The sequence below is a fragment of the Canis aureus genome, chromosome 29 (genome assembly GCF_053574225.1).
Source record: "Canis aureus isolate CA01 chromosome 29, VMU_Caureus_v.1.0, whole genome shotgun sequence".
NCBI lineage: Eukaryota > Metazoa > Chordata > Mammalia > Carnivora > Canidae > Canis > Canis aureus.
The window spans coordinates 14,834,891-14,854,227 of record NC_135639.1 but is presented as its reverse complement, the minus strand read 5'-3'; the positions used below and the strand labels follow the sequence as shown (position 1 = coordinate 14,854,227).

At 34.7% G+C, this 19,337-nt stretch overlaps 1 protein-coding gene and 1 long non-coding RNA gene across 3 annotated transcripts in view; one reads left to right on the top strand and one right to left on the bottom strand.

Annotated features, from left to right (window-relative positions):
- Positions 1-5,323, bottom strand: part of LOC144301069 (uncharacterized) — a 72,762-nt gene extending 67,439 nt beyond the window's left edge. For both annotated transcript variants that reach the window (XR_013367801.1, XR_013367800.1), the window contains exons 1-2: positions 5,207-5,323; positions 503-558 (exon numbers count right to left, since the gene is read on the bottom strand). This is a non-coding gene — a long non-coding RNA (uncharacterized LOC144301069). The remainder of the gene's footprint in view (positions 1-502; positions 559-5,206) is intronic.
- The window catches only part of ATRNL1 (attractin like 1), a 786,052-nt gene that overhangs the window by 596,331 nt on the left and 170,384 nt on the right, over positions 1-19,337 (top strand). The window lies entirely within an intron of this gene.

Here is a 19,337-nt window from a genome sequence, read left to right as displayed (position 1 = left end):
AACAGATCAGTGAGAAAGTTAACTGATTAAACTTACTTAAAATGAATATCAGTCCTCTTCAAGTTAAGGTATGTCAAAAGCATATTGAGACATAGATCTTCCAACAAATTAGCAATTAAATGTCTATTACTCATACATACAATAATTGAAGCTGAGAAAATTACATATTTGAAGTCAATAAAACAAACTGATATTGTAAAAATAAGCTGCAGTCTACAGAAAATAGATGCCTATTTAAAATGGTTAGCTTCCAAAATTTGAGAAAAAAATTCTTAGAGGTCTTTCTGGTGATGTTAATTAGTTGTTTGAATAAAGCATAATAAAACCACTGAAAATGCCTTGGAATACATACTGTTAATCATGGTCTTCTAAAGAATTTATTGATGGGTTTTCTTAATATACCTGCATGCTCAGTAGGTGTGAAATGCAAAACATATAGTGCAAACAGTTTAGAAAAATATTCTTGATTTACAAGTCAAGCATTTTAAAAATATGTCCCTACCTTTGAAAAGTAAGTATCTGCTTCAGGGTAAATGAAGTATATTAAAAATGTTTCACCTAAAAAGCAAAAAATGTTTAAAAAATACAACATTTCGGTCTTATGCAACAAATGGTATTAACTTCTTAGGAAGCCAGGTCTTACAGAAATTAAAGTATATTTAGTAACAGAAAAGATCCATTATTTATCAGATATGCTGCCTTAGCACTATGGTAAGAAACATCATCCCCGTTTTACAGAGAAAGAAATATAAGGATAACCAGGATTAAATAATTTTCCCAAAGTGATTGATGCAACCAAGACAAGCATTCACAGGCTTCTTGCTTACAGTCTGTCTCTTAATCTTGTTAGGTCATATCATCTCTCAGCATTTTTAGAAAATGCCCTTTTTTATTATGTTTTCAGCAGACTATGAATCTAATATACCAGCTTTACTCTTTTCTGTGCTTTCCTTTCTTGAGTATATTTTCAGGAGAGAAATCAGTTCTAGTTTTCTGTCTCTTCCAAATAGTTAAAAACATAAAAGATCATCGATGTAGTAAATCAGTTTAGAAGCTCGATGACTTGATTGGGATGTTCAATTTTACTATAATAGCCTAATCTGAAATGTTATCTGAAATGCTTACTCCTTCACAATTTTTTTCTATGCTACAAAAATTGTTCATAACAAGAACAATCTTGGGGAAAAAATAAGATGAGATGTTTCAGACAGCTTAATGGGGCTGCCACTGTACTAGATAACCATTGTTTAGAGGAGTCTTGGATTAGCTGAAGGCTAGTAGAGACTGAACATATTGAACAATGTCTTAAGTTGCACTTTAAAAGTCAGGATAGACAGTTCTCATAAGAAATGAAAGCTCCTTTGACCATTATAGGTGTTCTGTGGCTAAGGATGAAGTGCCATACTAACAGAACAGCGCTTGCAATTTGTGGAATTGGATTCCAAGGTGAACAAGAAGGTCAACAATTTTTTGTAAATTTTTTTCTTTCCTAAGAACAGAAACTCCAAGATTATAGAATGCAGTATTCACAAAACCATTTTTATACTGTGCTTATAAGTATGAGTTAGAGAAAATATCATGTTGCTCAATATTTTGGCAACTAATTTTAAAAGTCTTCCTAACTGAATTGCTCCCTTACAAAAAATTTGAACCTTATTAAATATCTAACTCATTGATATGGTCCATTTGAAGAAGCAATTTATTAGTCTAATGGTTAACACCTGTTAGTTGAAGCTGAAAAATGAAAAGATTTTAATTGAAAGCAAATGCAGTAAATTCTGGTTCCTTTTTTTAGGTTTCATAAAAGAAACACACACACACACACACACACACAGAGAGTCTCCTTTCCCCTGGATGATTTTAGTACATTTTCCCTGTGAGTTAAAAGCCATAAGTATCTCCACAGATATTTTTTTGCAAGTAAAATCACTTTTCATTTGGCAAAAACTAAACCTATGATTCATAGCAGCTTAGAGCACTCAAGGCCAAAGAGTACATCTTGCTTGCTTTGACTGACATTTTTGCAGGCTAAATCAGACCTGCATGATTCAGCTGCATTGAGATTCATTATGCTGTGGGAGGGAAGGTTTGGGGGTGATGTAAAGGAGCATAAAGAGAAATCGTCTTGGAAATTGTGTCTAGTGACTGAGGTAAAAATCATCCACAACCAATGGGCAATTTCAATTGGTATTTGATTGGGGAGGCAATGTTTTCCTGCCACCCCTTTATACAGAGAGCTAGAAAACTATACAAAGTACATTGAGGAAGAGTTAGTAAAGAAAATTGTTGTGGGGAAGCAGGGAAAGGGATTTTCCTTGCTAGCAGAAGTGAAGTCAAGGTAGGGAGCAAGAGTATAGAGTAAACGGCTCCTTTTCTCAGCTCAGGCATTAAAGTAAATCAAGTCCGTAATTTGTGTAAAAGGAAAAGTGGAGAAAAATCTATCACCAAAAACATTTACCCTAAGCATTTATCACTAGGAATTCATTCCTATTAGATTTCTTCATTAGGTTTGTCTATCAGTTCCCTTTACATTTCTTATGTCCAGAAGGAGTTAAAATCTTCCTACATCAGGTACTTTCCTATCCAGCCTTAGTATAAGGAGAACACGAAAAAATTGCTTTAGGAAGATGGGGCATCAGAAAAGAGTATTTACAAAGGATTACTGTAGCCAACACTCCATTTTCTCTAAATATTTTGTTTATTCTCTCTGAATATTAATATATAGCCCAGTCATAAGAGATTTTATTCAAGAGCAAGTACATAATATATGGTGCAAAATGAATATATGGGGCCTTTTGTTAAAAAATTATTAAGAATTTCAAGATGGAGAATCTCAAGAATTTCAGAGCATTTAACCAAGCTTGGGGCACTCCTAACCACAGGGCTCTGTACAACTGCACAGCCCACATGCCCATGAAGTCCATCCTCATTTTATTCATTGTAATGGAAATGGTGAACTCTAAGCTTGGTTAATAAAAACATTTCACTGTAGAGATAGATAGTCAAGTACTTTGACTTCTGAATTCTCAATACTAATACCAACATTTTGAAACCGAATTCTTTGTAAGTTAATGTAGAGCTTTAGAAATAATTAAATTTAACTTTTTAAATTCTGCATGAATGGTCTATTTTATCTGCCTCTCTATCTTTCCTTATTTACCTGACCTTCTTTGGGAATGTATATGATTCATGAGTTCCAACCTTATTACTTCAGGTTTAGATCTTGTGCCCTAACCCTTAAACCTGAGATTCAAAAACCTAGTCCCCATTTCTCATTCCTAATTCATGAGCCATTCAGGTGCATAAAGTCAAGAATTGCTTCCTAGCATCTCCCCAAATAAGCACTCATCTAGAACAACCAACCATTTTACCAGCCCCAGATTTGAGATTGGAATGTGTATGGATAATATCTGGCTATGCCAGATCCTAAAGTACATTAATGAAAGCTGGGGTGATTTAGAGTAAGATTCTCTAAGATCCCAGGAAATGAGGAAATTAGGCCTATAAGAGTCTTGGTCACAAAAGCCATTAAAAGTAACCCTTAGAGGGTGACTAGCTGGCTCATTCAGTAAAGCATGCACCTCTTGATTTTAGGGTCATGAGTTCAAGCCCCATTTTGGGTATAGAAATAACTAAACAAATAAATAAATGAATAAGTAGATGACACCTCTTGGTAGAATAGATTTCACATTCATATCTAAATTTGAGTAAACTGTTATCTAAGCCAATATTCCTTTCCTTTCTAACATATTCCCAACAGTAGGATACTTTTTGATTCCTCTATTAAATGGTCTCTTCTTTTGTTGACACATCACAGTAATTAGTTTACGTTAATCCCACCACTGACAGAATGCCCCAGGAATTTTTTTTCTTATTTTATTTTTTAAGATCAAGTGTTACCAATAACTCTTCTGACTTTTTAATCTTCTACTCAATTGTGTTTAGAGTAAATGAGGTCATTCTTTTGATATGAGGCTTTCTTTTTTTTCTCCCAGTCCCATCCCACAGGCATCGAAAAAATTAAATGAAATAATGGCATTTTTATGATGTTGAATAATAGTCATAAGACATTAGCTGAGAAATGAATAACATTGAGGTTTTGAATAATCTGCTGTTAATTTTTAATGTTATAATTTAGAAAATAATTGTAAATCTTGTTTTTGATCATAGTTGACCGTTAAAATTCTTTTTTAGTAATATAGAGTAAGTACATTATGTCTAATGCAATTCTAAGTATATACTTCTAAAATATTTGTCTCTAAATTTTCTCTTCTAAAATATACAACCATAGTTTTCAATGTACCTCTCCTTGAATGTGAATAGTTTGGTTAAAAAATGTTGAATCATCTTTGTAATACTTGACTGAGTTTTTAAAAATAGTGTGATTCTTTTATCTTTTTTAAAGAAAACACTATATAAAATAGTACTCTTTTTTATTTTATGTATTATATGCAAAGTCTTCCACTATCAATAGATTACTTTGACTTGAGGAAACAGAACTGACAGTATTTTCTCTTCAATCAGAAACTGTTTGCCCACTAAGTATCATTTTATAGTGTTGGATTATTCTTCTAAAATGAAGCTTTTAAAGATTTTATGGGCTTCCAGTTATAATCCAATATAACAGAATAAACATGCAGCCAAGGCTCTGTAACAAAATATGGAAAGTTATGATGTTTGAACTTAAAAAGACAAATGTAGCATGTAGACTTCAAAATATATAAGAAATCTGGAACAATCAGTACAATAATTTGTTTGAGGCAAAGTGTTTAGGAGAGAAGAGAAAGTAAATCTACAGAAAAGTCAAATACTCTTATTAAAGGAACTTTAGTGTGCTAGAGGTAACATTTAAACAGTGTTAATAGGCTTTATGCTTTCTTGATGGCATAGCCAATTAGTCCAGTTAGTTACCAAGCTTAATCATGAATGCAAGATAACACATCTTTAAAATAAATGAGATAGTTAAAGAGTAAATAGTAAGTTTTTTAGAAAGTAAGTTCAGCACCAAAATCAGATATGAAGACTTACTTCAAAGTAGATCTTTGCTTCCAATTATATAAGGCCTATATTAATCCTAATATGATGTGTCTGTACCTAGATGTTATATATTACTGCACAAGTACCATTTGTCCTTCCTTGTAGGAATATGAACTGGTAAAGAATAAGGAAGCTTTCATAATAATATACAGTTGCTAAGTAATCTTACCTTTTTGATAAATTAAAAATGTCTGAATTTTTTAACATTCCTTTTGTCAAGAAGGGGGTGGTCTAGTTTCCTCTCCTTGAATCTGGGTTGAACCAATAGAATACAGGGCAAGTGAAGCTTTCTAGTTCTAGGGTTTATGCTTTAAGAGGCTGGAAGATTCCATATTCTGTGTCTCAGAATATTCACTCTTGAAACCAAGCTGCCACGCTATTAAGTAGCTTATACATCTCAGTGTATGGAGAAGACCATGTTGAAAAGAACCTAAAGCCTCTGCTGACAGTTCATGCTGAGCTGACAGCTAAATGTCAGCACTACCTTGCTAGCATATGAGTGAGTCATCTTGGAAGAGATCTTCAGAAATAAGCTACCCCCTCCAAGAAATAAGCTGCCCAATTTAAAGATTCCATTGAATCAAGGAGTTCTGGGATTGGCTCCTGCATTTGCAGCAGGATACTAACTGTATCATAAGAATGCTTGGGAAGTAAAGAGCCAAAGTAGGAAAGAATAGAGGATTGAAGGAGACAGAGTATGTCCTTGGCTTTCTTACATTTTTTTCTTTAGACATTTCCCCCAATATCTCTTTACATTGGGAAACAGGATAATATCCCTTTCACAAAGGCAAGAGAAATGTGTCATCCTTAGTCCTTAGAATGTTTGGTGATGGTAAGCTTAATGCACATGCATGTATACTGAGTATTCAGAACAGGTCTTGCCCACATCAAGAACAGTGCTAAATCCATAATTATTGGAGTGTGCCAATGGATAGTTAGAATAAGTAGGGTATATTGTGTCATTATTGTTGTTGCTTTTTAATTAGAACAACTTCTCTAAGTAGAAGTGTTTTTTTCAGCTACATATTCCTAAAGATACAAAACCATTTGTCATACCATTCAATCATTATCTTTTTATTTTCTAAGAAGATGTAGTCAATGAGTACATCAACTATAATGTTATTTGGTTTGCAACCCAGTTCTTTGAGGAACTGAAAACAGCTTTCCTTTCCTTTTCTCTTTTTTTTTAAAGTTTTTATTTAAGTATCAGTTAGTTAACATACAGTGTAGTAATATTAGTTTCCAGTATACAATATAATGATTCAACACTTCCACACATCACCTGGTGTTCATCACAAGTGCCCTCCTTAGTCCGCATCACCTATTTCACCCATCCCCCACTCACATTCAATCATTACCTTAATCTGAACCGGGTTCATCAGAACCTCCTATAAAATTCAAACTCCTGGGCAGCCCTGGTGGCTCAGCGGTTTAGCGCCTGCCTTCAGCCCAGGGTGTGATCCTGGAGACCCCGGATTGAGTCCCACGTCAGGCTCCCTGCATGGAGCCTGCTTCTCCCTCTGCCTGTATCTCTGCCTCTCTCTCTCTCTCTCTCGCTCTATCTCTCTGTCTCTCATAAATAAATAAATAAAATCCTTTTTAAAAAAATTCAAATTCCTTAGTCTGCCATTGCATCTGAAATCAAGTACCATTTACACTTTTCAACCTTGTGATTCCAGACCAAACCTCTCCCCTTAACCGTATTTAACCTGGATGCACCTCTGCAGCATGATCAGATTAAATTCTCAACCTTTTCTTTTTCTTATTCTACGGAAAGTCTTACTTACTTCTAAAGACCAAGTTCAAACTTTTGTGAAACCATTCTTAATCATAGCAGCTGGTATTCCTTTCTCCATCTCCCATACTTCTATGTACGACTGGTGGAACATATGGACTTCTTTGTTTTATGTTTCTTTCTATCCACATCACACCTCTCTCAAAAGCCTGTGATATTCTGAAAGGCCATTAACAAATCTTATATTTCTGGGAAATCCTCCTGGGAGCCTAGTGGTATGTTGAACAAAGTAGTTGAATTTACCCATTGATTAAATATTCACTCTTAATGAAGGGACCAGACTAGCTGCTGTTTACATTACAGATAAGAAAGGATTACATTACTCCTTTTACTTTTACCATCAAATAGAAATGACTGTTTGCAGGACTCTAGTCCTTTGCATCTCGTGATCACTTTTGCCAGAAACCTCTCAGGTACCTACCAGAAAAAGAAAAGCAAAACGAAACGAAACAAAAAATCCCTTATAACTATGCAACCAAAACAACTCTCTAGGAATTTTATAAGAATTAAGTAGGTTTGAAAATGTGGTGTGTTTCTCCTATTGAGATCAGAGCACTTATAGATATGGAAAGAAAATTTACTCCAAAGTGTTAAGGTCACTTTTTACAAATTGGAAATTTTATTAAGAACAAAATTTAAACATTTCCAAACAGCTTAGTTATCCTCTGGATTTTATTCAAGTAAGATTTGACCTACAAGTCATTCCGTTGTCTGTATTTTTATTACATTGTAACTATAGTTTACCTGTAAGATTTTTCTCTCTAGGAGAAACCTGTTCTAATCAGTGGTTCTCAAATTACAGTTGTTTCAGATTCACCAGGGAAATGCTTGTTAAAAGGAAGATTCTCAAACCTAGTCCCCTCTGACACTGTGAATTAGCTAATCTCAATAGGGCTCTGAATTCTTTAGTTTAATAAGCACTCCTATCAGGTCTGTTGAGTCTCTAACCACTGTTAGAGTCTCTAATTATGGAGAACTAATACTCTAAATGACACATTTTTGTTTCCTGTAACTTTTGCCGAAATGGCAAGAGTATAAAAGAGGAAGGCTGGAGATAGTGAATGAATAAGACTCAGAACATTCTAATCTGAGCCACTCAGTCAATACTGGTAGGATTGTCTTCTGTGGCCCATCTTATAAAAAAAAGTAAGGATTTTCCCACTGTGTAAGATTACACTGATTCCCACTGTAATCTTAAGTGAACATAACAGGGAAATGCCCTATCCCAGCAGGCATTAGTGTCAGAGCAGGAACCCTGAAACAAGTCACTTACCTAGGAATCCTAATGAATAAAACCAACAACAGCATTTTAGAAAAATACCAGTTTTTCACAGCTACTTCCATAATTCACAGTTTGACAGAGACTACCGAAAACTCAGGTCCTGGTACGAATCAGCACTGAGGAGGAGCTTTATGAATATGTGAATCTCTTGTTTATATCAGTACCACCACAAAACTCTAAGACCACTCTCAGAAGACCTTAAAGAGCTAACAGCTTAAATATGACTTCATTAGCAAATATCATTAAGCAAATAAGTTATCACAGTAGTGTGGAGTGTGTACAAGGGGTAATGTGCATTTGTGCATATTGTCAGAGTGATAAGAAAACTTTAGAACACATAAATTGTTCTATTATTCAGGATCTTGAATTATAACTGCCACAGGAAACATTAGACATCATTGACATTTTTTTTAATATATATGTATATCAAAGGAACTAGCCAGAGACAGCATAAAGAGGCTATCATTTTCAGACTTGACCTACCAGCTTAAAACTGACATAGGTAGTGGAATGCTTGCCTCATTTAAAGAAATGTGAAAACCATCACTTTCACATCACATTCCCTATGAAACAGATACATATTTTTGAAAGATGGTAGAGAAAGTTTGAAGATTTGGGTTTTTGTTTGTTTTTAAAGTGAGGCCATTTCTTTTTCTTTTTTTTTTAATGATTTTATTTATTTATTTGAATAAGAGAGAGAACACAAGCAGGAGGGAGGGGCAGAGGGAGAAGCAGACTCCCTGCTGAGCAGACTCTGAACCCAGGGCTTAATCCCAGGACCCTGGAATCATGAACCCAGGGCTTAATCCTAGGACCCTAGAATCATGACCTGAGCCAAAGGCAGCCGCTTAGCTGATTGATCCACCAAGGAACTCTGAAAGTTTGAAGATTTGAATTGCTACATGAAGAAAAATGTTTCTAAGGAAGTTTTGAAAGTCTATGTGATTAAGAAAAATTCCACCTGATTATATTAAAACTCTCCTCAAAACAATTAAGCATGAACATTGGTTAATAATATGTACTGAAAGTTTTAGCAATGAAATCTGTTGATGTCCACAATTTATTTTGAAATGTTTTAAAAGAAATGGACTGATAAATGGACAAATGGATAGATCCATTTGATAAAGCTGTGATAAAGCAAATATAGCAAAATGTTAAGATTTGTAGAATTAGAATGCAAGTGTATGATGGTTACTATACAATTCCTCTAACTTTTCTGCATGTGTGAATATTTTCATAATGACTTGTTATTGGGAAAAGCACTTATCAGTAGAAAAGGGGAACAGTCCTTTTTTTGGTTGGAAAAACAGTCAACCTACCAATTTGAACACAGGGTTTATAGTCAGACCAAGAGTAGAATCCCTATTTTCACACATAGTGTCTGTGTGACCCTGGCCATGTTAATTCTATCACTAAGCTCTCATTTTATCATCTATAACAGGAGTATAATAATACTTACCATCTACTGTATATGTAAGAATTAAATATATGCCAAGTATCTGGAATCAATAAACATTCAAAGAGCAGAAGATATTAATTTTTTTCAATTGTTACTAGTTTTCATATCCACTATTAACTGAATAATAAAATAATTTATGTATCTTAATTTCCTTTAAAAGTCTTCCTAAATTCTTGGGACACCTGGATGTCTCGGTGATTGAGCGTCTGCCTTTGGCTCAGGGCATAATCCTGGAGTCCCGGGATCAAGTCCCACATCAGGCTCCCTTCATGGAGCCTGCTTCTCTCTCTCTCTTCTCTCATAAATAAATAAATATTTTAAAAAAATCTTTCTAAAATCAAAAGATCAATTTCAGTATAGGAATTGTGACTTTAATGTTATGTAAAGTTCTTGCTGAGTAACTAATATATTTTCTATAATTCTAAATTCAGTCTTATAATCCTATAAGATTAAGGAAAATTAATTGACAAGAATTGCATGGCATTTGATGTATTTCAACTTTAATTTTACCAAATTTAAATTTAACTCTACTAATAAGAAAAAGGGAGGTATTTAGTATAAAGTTCTAGCCAACATACTTTCAACAAAACAATTCATTAAAAAAAAAAAAATAGCCCTGTGTTAGATGTTGGGAGGGAAAACAGAGCTTAACACAAGGCCCTCATCCACAAAAGAATTTCATTGTGGTTAGGAAGAAATATCCAGCCCTTGGGGGGAAAAAAAACAATGCATGAGTTAAAAATATAAGACATGTAACAAAGAAATATATGATTAAGAACCAAATGAATAATATAAATAATATGTTCTGAGAGTTCAAAAAAGAGAAAATTCATAATGGCCTTAAAACGAAAGTTTTGGGGATTCTATGCCTATTTAAACCCTTTAGAACATGAAAGAAACTTATTGAGAACATGTGGTTTTGATGGGAAGCAAAATGCAATTGAATAGATAGCATTGTTCAGGGCCGGCCTTTCCTTGGGAATTATGAACAGGAGGAAAGAACAAAAAGAGAATATTTAACAACAATCACAAGATTAGTAACTGAATATTATATACTTCCTTCATTTCAAGAGGTATTTATTTAAAGAATAAATGTAAAGAATTGGGATGTTGCTGAGGCCCTAACTCCAAGGAGTTTATGAGTAACAATAAGTAAGCAGAATTATCTATTAAATGCCAAGTGTATGCCAGGCTAGTTGAAGCTTACAGTCTATAATAAAAGCTAAGAAAAAAAATCTGTGATATACAAAGTATGAAGTATCAAACACCATAAAAGAGACCAGATAAAATGCTAGGCATACTCAGAGAAGAGTTTTCTTGCAGTTGACATAAGGGAGATACTGATGTGGGAGGTTAACAGTGAGATGGTCTTTGAAGAGGAATGAGTAGAATCTAGACAGAGATGAGGTGAAAGAGTAAGGAAAAGAATCAGAGTGGACTAAGTCACAGAAGTAAAGCATATACATGAAATAGAGTCTGTGGTTCTTTCTGGAAACTGTATGGAGAGAAGGGTATTTGAAAGAGAGGGAGACCACCAAGGCCTTGAATACAAAGCTCAATTTTGAACTTTATTCTGTTGGTAACAGGGAGCTACTAAGGGATTATCAGCTGAGGAATGAAATGTTCAGAACTTGTTTGTTATTTGTTTTTACCCTGGTAGCTTGTATAAGAATTGGAAGAAGAAAAGTCTTAAGTGCAAAATGACCATAAGGCAACGAGAGCCTGAGGCTGGGAACATAGAAAACAAAGATCTCACTAACTTCCGGAGGATGTATTTTGTCCACTCAAGGCTCTGTCTTTAGAACATGTGCCCAAAATATGTTGCTATCACTTACTAGCTATTTTCCCTTGGCCTATAAGGGACATTTAAAGTCTGATTCTTTATGATTTTAGAATGAAATTGAGATAACAATCAATACAATATGAAGTATAAAAATTTTACCATTTACAATAACATCAAAACTATTAAATACCTAGGAATAAATATAACACAAGAAGTATGTAAGGCCTCTACACTGAAAACTATAACATTATTTTTTTAATATTTTATTTATTCATGAGAGACACAAAGAGAGAGACAGAGACACAGACAGAGGGAGAAGCAGACTTCTCTCAGGGAACCTGATGTGGGACACGATCTCTGGTGGGATCATACCCTGAGCTGAAGGCAGATGTTCAACCTCTGAGCCACCCAGGCATCCCAAACTATAACATTATTGAGAGAATCAAAGATATCATAGTCAACGGAATGATATACTATATTCAAGAATCAGAAAATGTGGTATTACAATCATGCCATTTCTCCACAAACTGAAAATAGATTCTGTGTATTTCCAATAAAAATCTTAGAGACATTTTTTTTATGTAGAAATTGACAGAGTGATTCTAAAATATTTGTGGAAATCAAAAGGCAAGGAATATCCAAAGAAGAAATCTGTATGCTACCAGATATCAAGACGTATTATAAAGCTGTGGAATTGATGCAAGGTAGACAGAGACCAATGGATAGTGTAGTATAATACATGACAAAGGTGACTTTGCATTGCAGTAGAAAAAGAATGGTCTTTTCAATAAATCATGATGATCAATTGTATATCCATATAAGAAAAATAATTATTGGGATTCTCATCTCAGAAAAATCAAAATCGGATGGACTGCAAGTCTACAATGTAAAAATATAAAACAAAGTTTTTAAAGAAAAGCAGAATAGCTTTACAACTTGGGGATATTTCATGATTTCTTAAATATGCCATAAAAATAGTAGCCATAATGGAAAATTTGGTATATTAAACAATATTAAGAACCTCTTTCATGTTGAGAGTGAAAATATAACCATGCAATGGGACAAGATATTTCCTACAAATACATATTTAAAAAATACACAACTCATATGAAGAAGTTCATTCTTCATATAAAGAACTCCCAATCAATAAGATGCGATCAACTCAGTAAGATAAAGAGCAAAACATTTGAGCAGGCTCTTCATAAGAGGATATCCAAATGGCTAATAAAGTCACGTAAAGGTGCTAGACTTCATTAGTCATTGGGAAAATGCAAATTAAGATCATAGTGCAACATCATTACATATCCACGCAAATGGCTAAAATTAAAAAAAGGCGTCACCAAACTTGGCTAGGATATGAAAGCAACCATAACTCTCATAAATTGCTTTTGGGAGTGTACCTTGATACAACCATTTGGAAAAATGGGTCATATATTTTAAATATATATATACCTATAAACAAGCAATTCCCTTCTCAGATACAACCCCAACAGAAATAAATATACATGTTCATCAAAAACACGTGTATAAGATTGTTCATTGCAGTACTATTCATGTTAGCCAAATGCCCATCAAGATTTAAGTAGATCATCTTGACTTTTTTGTCATATATTGACCATATATGCATGCGTTTATTTCTGGGCTCTCCATTCCATTCCAATGTGTGTCTGTTGTGTCTGTTTTTATGCCGATATTATGCTGTTTTAATTACTGTAGCTTTAAAATATAGTTTGAAGTCAGGAAGTGTGGTGCCTCAAGCTTTGTTCTTTATCAAGATTGTTTTGCTACTTAAGTAAGATCTTTGTGAGTCTATACAAATTTAAAGTTTGGGTTTTTTTTTTTTCTATTTCTGTGAGAAATGACATTGGTATTTGCGTAGAAATTGCAATCCATCTGTAGATTACTTTGGGTAGTATGGACATTTTAACAATATTAATTCTTCTAATCCATGAACATGGAATATCTTTCCATTTGTTTGTGTCATCTTCAATGTCAATATCTTATTGTTTTCAGTGTGCAGATCATTCCCCTCCTTAGTTAAATTTATTCCTAAGTATTTTATTCTTTCAATGTAATAATAAATGGTATATAAATTATAAAGATTAGTCTTTTCGACAAATGATATTGGGAAAACTGGACAGCCAGATGCAAAAGAATGGAATTGGACCCCTATCTTACACCCTACATAAAATCAATTCAAAGTAGACCAAAAACTGAATATAAGACTTGAAGCCATAAAACTTCTAGAAGAAAACATAGGGGATAAGCTCCTTAACATTAGTCTTGGCAATGTTTTTTTGTTTTTGTTTTGTTTTGTTTTCTATTACACCAAAGCAAAGCAAAAAAGCAAAAATAAACTAAGTGGGACTACATCAAACTAAAAAGTTTCTGCACAGTGAGGGAAACCATCAACAAAATGAAAAGACAGCCTATGGAGTGGGAGAAAATGTTTGCAAATCACATGTCTGATAAGTGGGGTTTTATACGTAATTAATATATATAAAGAATTTATATTAAATGTATATAAATAACTCACACAACTAAACATCAAAATAACCTCTCCTTCCCCCCAAAGAATCCCTATCTGATTAAAAGTTGGAAAGAGGAACTGAATAAACATCTTTCCAAAGAAGACATATAAATGCCTAACAGATACATGAAAGGATTCTCAGCATCACTAATCCTCAGGGAAATGCAATTCAAAACCACAATGAGACATTACTGCACTATTGTTAGAGTGGCTATTGACAAAAAGAGAAGAGATAAATCTTGGCAAGGATGTGGACAAAAGGGAATCTTTGTGTATTTACTGTTGGTAGGAATGTAAACTGGTGCAGCCACTTTGGAAAACAGTATGGAGGTTTCCCAAAAAATTACAAATAGAACTACCATATGATCCAGTAATCCCAATTCTGGATCCAAAGGAAAAGAAAGCATTAACTTGAAAAGATATATGTAGCACTACCACTATCTCTTACCTTCCCAGTTCAATGCAGCATTAGCCAAGATATGGAAATAATCACATGTCCTTCAATGAATGAATGTATAAAGAAGATGTAAAAAATACATATATATATGCATGTATATATATATATATGTGTGTGTGTGTGAATGGAATATTTTTCAGCAATGAGAAAGAAAGGAAATCCTGCCATTTCAGACAGCATTGATGAACCTTGAAGTCATTATGCTAAGTCAAAAAGAGAAAGACCATACTGCATAGTATCAATTATGTGTGGAATCGAAAAAGCAAAATAAAATAAAATAAAACTCACAGAAACAGTAAAAAAAAAAAAAAGTGGTTGCCAAGGGCTAGGGGGTGAGGGAAATAGGGAGAAATTGATAGCAGAGTCCTAGCTTTCATCTAGAAGATGAATAAGTTCTGAGGATCTAATGTAGAACATGGTGATTATAGTTGATAACACTGTACTGTATAATTGAAACTTACTAAGTGTTTTGTGGAACTCTCTCACACACAAAAATGTTAGAATAGATAAATTTTGGTATATTTGCATAATGGAATACCAGAGAGAGCAAGTCACAACTAGATGCAACCATATGAATGAGACTTACAAGTATACTATTGAGCAAAAGAAGCCAGGCACTAAAAGAGTATCACACTTCTATAAAGTTCAATAACAGGCAAAGCTAATCTATGACAGTACGAGTCAGCATAATGGCTACCCTTGTGAGTGTAGAAGGAAATGACTGGAAGAGGGAATAAGACAAGATTCTGAGAAGCTGGAATGTTTTGTTTTTATTAATATGCTTAATCGTCACACAAGTATGTTTATGTCATGAAAATTAATCATGGGATACATTTAAGAGTTTATGTAGTTATCTACCTGTATGTTACATTTTAGTGACAACTTCTTCCCCTCAAAAAAAAAAAAAAAAAAAAGGTAAGTCATCATCCACTGGTTCAAATCTAGGTTGGGTACTTATGGTCAGTTGATAGCAACTCTTTATCCACAACATTTTTTTTTTTGTTCTGATGCCTTCCTGCTTTAAATGGCAACTTCATGGATCCATGGAAAAATTTAGATAACTTGAGATATTTGTGCCAAACAATCATTCATAAACCCCGAAAAGGGCTAAAGAAAGAGTTAAACTTTGTTTCTGAAAATGGAAGGGCTACAAGTGTCTAAGTGCCCTCATACTGATTTAACACATACAAAGTGGTATATAAGGAAGATATATACCATAGAGCCTACATGCAATGTCTCAACTTTATGGTTTATTTAACCAGACTTCTTAGAGAATTTCAACTGATGCATCAAAGGATGTTTTCAAAGCACCCATATTAAATTTTGGATCAAAGGAAGAAACCAGGGGAAATTACTACTCCTTTAGGTTCATTTGACATTATTTTACCCCTAATATTGATTATTATTCCAGTTCAAAGAATAATAGTGAAAAGAAATGTTGATATATCAAATTTTACTATTCTGTTATTTGTTGAGGTCATCTGACAGCATCTGATTCCACTTACATGGCTGTGGAAGACCAATTATAAAATGACTGTGCTCACTCTGTAGAATGGCCCTTCAGTGCTTGGAAAAGAGCAAAGGGCTGTGAAGTTGAAATCGAGAGCCTTAGTTCTGATTCCATGGGTCACTCTATAGGCCTTCAGTAAAATCATTTTGCCTCTCTGGTCTTCATATTTTCAATCTATAAGTAAACAATAACCTTTGGCAACAAAATATTCTTAAATGGTGACTTTTAACATAAGAGTAGTCACAAAAATATGACTATAACTCTATGAAGAATTTCCAGGAGATTGCTCTTGGGGCAAATATTTTTGTGAAACATTAGTTAAAATTGACAGGATAGTGGTAAGTCCTGGAGAGTGCTTGGCATGTTAATTGGGGGTATATTTGTTGGGGGTAGTTTTATTAATCAGTACACATGATTTGTCCTTTTATAAATAAATAAATAAATAAAAGTCTCCAAGTCTTAGATACTACATTTGAGGATACAAAAAGTGCTTGGTGATCTGCTTGGTATTGTTCAGCATGGATTCATATTTATCCTAAAAGTAAAAAGTAAAAGTCATGGTTCTGTGGAGGTGATAGCAAATTGTTAGCCGCTGTCAATAGCTAATGAATAGGATGGAAAATTAGAGGCTCTGGATTCCCATTGCCAGTTCGATACTTAATACACACACATGCACAGACTAACACACACACACACACACAAACACATGTTTAAGTGTGCGTGTATGGCATGTAATAAAGACAAAGATAAATGTATTTAAAGTTCTAAATTAGACTGATAAGGATATGGAGTTCACTTGTGATCTAATAAAAAGAGTTAAGATTTAGAGACAGAGGTAGAGGTTCAAGTTCCTTAGACTCACTAACTTAATAACCATGAACATATTATTTAACCTCTATTCACCTCAGCAGCCTTATTTCAAAAACTAGGACAATAATTCCTTTTTAAATTTTTTTTATTGGAGTTCAGTTTGCCAACATTTAGCATAACACCCAGTGCTCATCCCAAGTGCCCCGCTCAGTGCCCGTCACCCAGTCACCCCAACCCCCGCCCGCCTCCCTTTCCACTACCCTTTGTTCATTTCCCAGAGTTAGGAGTCTCTCATGTTTTGTCACCCTCACTGATATTTTCACTCATTTTCTCTCCTTTCCCTTTCACTAATTTCTATATTCCCCAAATGAATGAGACCATATGATGTTTATCCTTTTCCAATTGACTTATTTCACCCAGCATAATACCCTCCAGTTCCATCCACGTCGAAGCAAATGGTGGGTATTAGTCGTTTCTAATGGCTGAGGAGTATTCCATTGTGTACATAAACCACATCTTCTTTATCCCTTCATCTTTCGATGGACACCGAGGCTCCTTCCACAGCTTGGCTATTGTGGCCATTGCTGCTATAAACATCAGGGTGCAGGTGTCCTGGCGTTTCATTGCATCTGTATCTTTGGGGTAAATCCCCAACAGTGCAATTGCTGGGTCGTAGGGCAGGTCTATTTTTAACTCTTTGAGGAACCTCCACACAGTTTTCCAGAGTGGCTGCACCAGTTGACATTCCCACCAACAGTGTAAGAGGGTTCTCTTTTCTCCGCATCCTCTCCAACATTTGTTGTTTCCTGTCTTGTTAATTTTCCCCATTCTCACTGGTGTGAGGTGGTATCTCATTGTGGTTTTGATTTGTATTTCCCTGATGGCCAGTGATGCGGAGCATTTTCTCATGTGCTTGTTTGCCATGTCTATATCTTCCTCTGAAATTTCTGTTCATGTATTTTGCCCATTTCATGATTGGATTGTTTGTTTCTTTGGTGTTGAGTTTAATAAGTTCTTTATAGATCTTGGATACTAGCTCTTTATATGATAGGTCATTTTCAAATATCTTCTCCCATTCTGTAGGGTATCTTTTAGTTTTGTTGACTGTTTCTTTTGCTGTGCAGAAGCTTTTTATCTTGATGAAGTCCCAATAATTCATTTTTGCTTTTGTTTCTCTTGCCTTCATGGATGTATCTTGCAAGAAGTTGCTGTGGCCAAGTTCAGAAAGGGTGTTGCCTGTGTTCTCCTCTAGGATTTGGATGGAATCTTGTCTCACATTTAGATCTTTCATCCATTTTGAGTTTATCTTTGTGTATGGTGTAAGAGAATGGCCTAGTTTCATTCTTCTGCATGTGGCTGTCCAATTTTCCCAGCGCCATTATTAAAGAGACTGTGTTTTTTCCAGTGGATAGTCTTTCCTGCTTTGTTGAATGTTAGTTGACCATAAAGTTGAGAGTCCACTTCTAGATTCTCTATTCTGTTCCATTGATCTATGTGTCTGTTTTTGTGCCAGTACCACACTGTCTTGATGACCACAGCTTTGTAGTACAACCTGAAATCTGGCATTGTGCTGTCCCCAGCCCTGGTTTTCTTTTTTAAAATTCCCCTGGCTATTCGGGGTCTTTTCTGATTCCACACAAATCTTAAGATGATTTGTTCCAACTCTCTGAAGAAAGTCCATGGTATTTTGATAGCGATTGCATTAAATGTGTAAATTGTCCTGGGTAGCATTGACATTTTCACAATATTAATTCTTCTAATCCATGAGCTTGGAATATTTTTCCATCTCTTTGTGTCTTCCTCAATTTTTTTCAGAAGTGTTCTGTAGTTTTTAGGGTATAGATCATTTACCTCTTTGGTTAGGTTTATTCCTAGGTATCTTATACTTCTCAGTGCAAATGTAAGTGGGATTGACTCCTTAATTTCTCTTTCTTCAGTCTCATTGTTAGTGTATAGAAATGCCACTGATTTCTGGGCATTGATTTTGTATCCTGCCACACTGCCAAATTGCTGTATGAGTTCTAGCAATCTTGGGGTGGAGTCTTTTGGGTTTTCTATGTAGAGTATCATGTCATCTGCGAAGAGGGAGTGTTTGACTTCTTCTTTCCCAATTTGAATGCCTTTTATTTCTTTTTGTTGCCTGATTGCTGAGGCTAGGACTTCTAGTACTATGTTGAATAGCAGTGGTGAGAGTGGACATCCCTGTCGTGTTCCTGATCTTAGGGGAAAGGCTCCCAGCGTCTCACCATTGAGAATGATATTTGCTGTGGGCTTTTCATAGATGGCTTTTAAAATGCTGAGGAATGTTCCCTCTATCCCTACACTCTGAAGAGTTTTGATCAGAAATGGATGCTGTATTTTGTCAAATGCTTTCTCTGCATCTTTTGAGAGGATCATATGGTTCTTAGTTTTTCTCTTGTTGATATGATCAATCAGATTGATTGCTTTACGAGTGTTGAACCTGCCTTGCAAATCCCATTTGGTCATGGTGAATAATCTTCTTAATGTACTGTTGGATCCTATTGGCTAGGATATTGGTGAGAATTTTTGCATCTGTGTTCATCAGGGATATTGGTCTATAATTCTCCTTTTTGGTGGGATCTTTGTCTGGTTTTGGAATTAAAGGTGATGCTGGCCTCATAGAACAAGTTTGGAAGTATTCCATCTCTTTCAA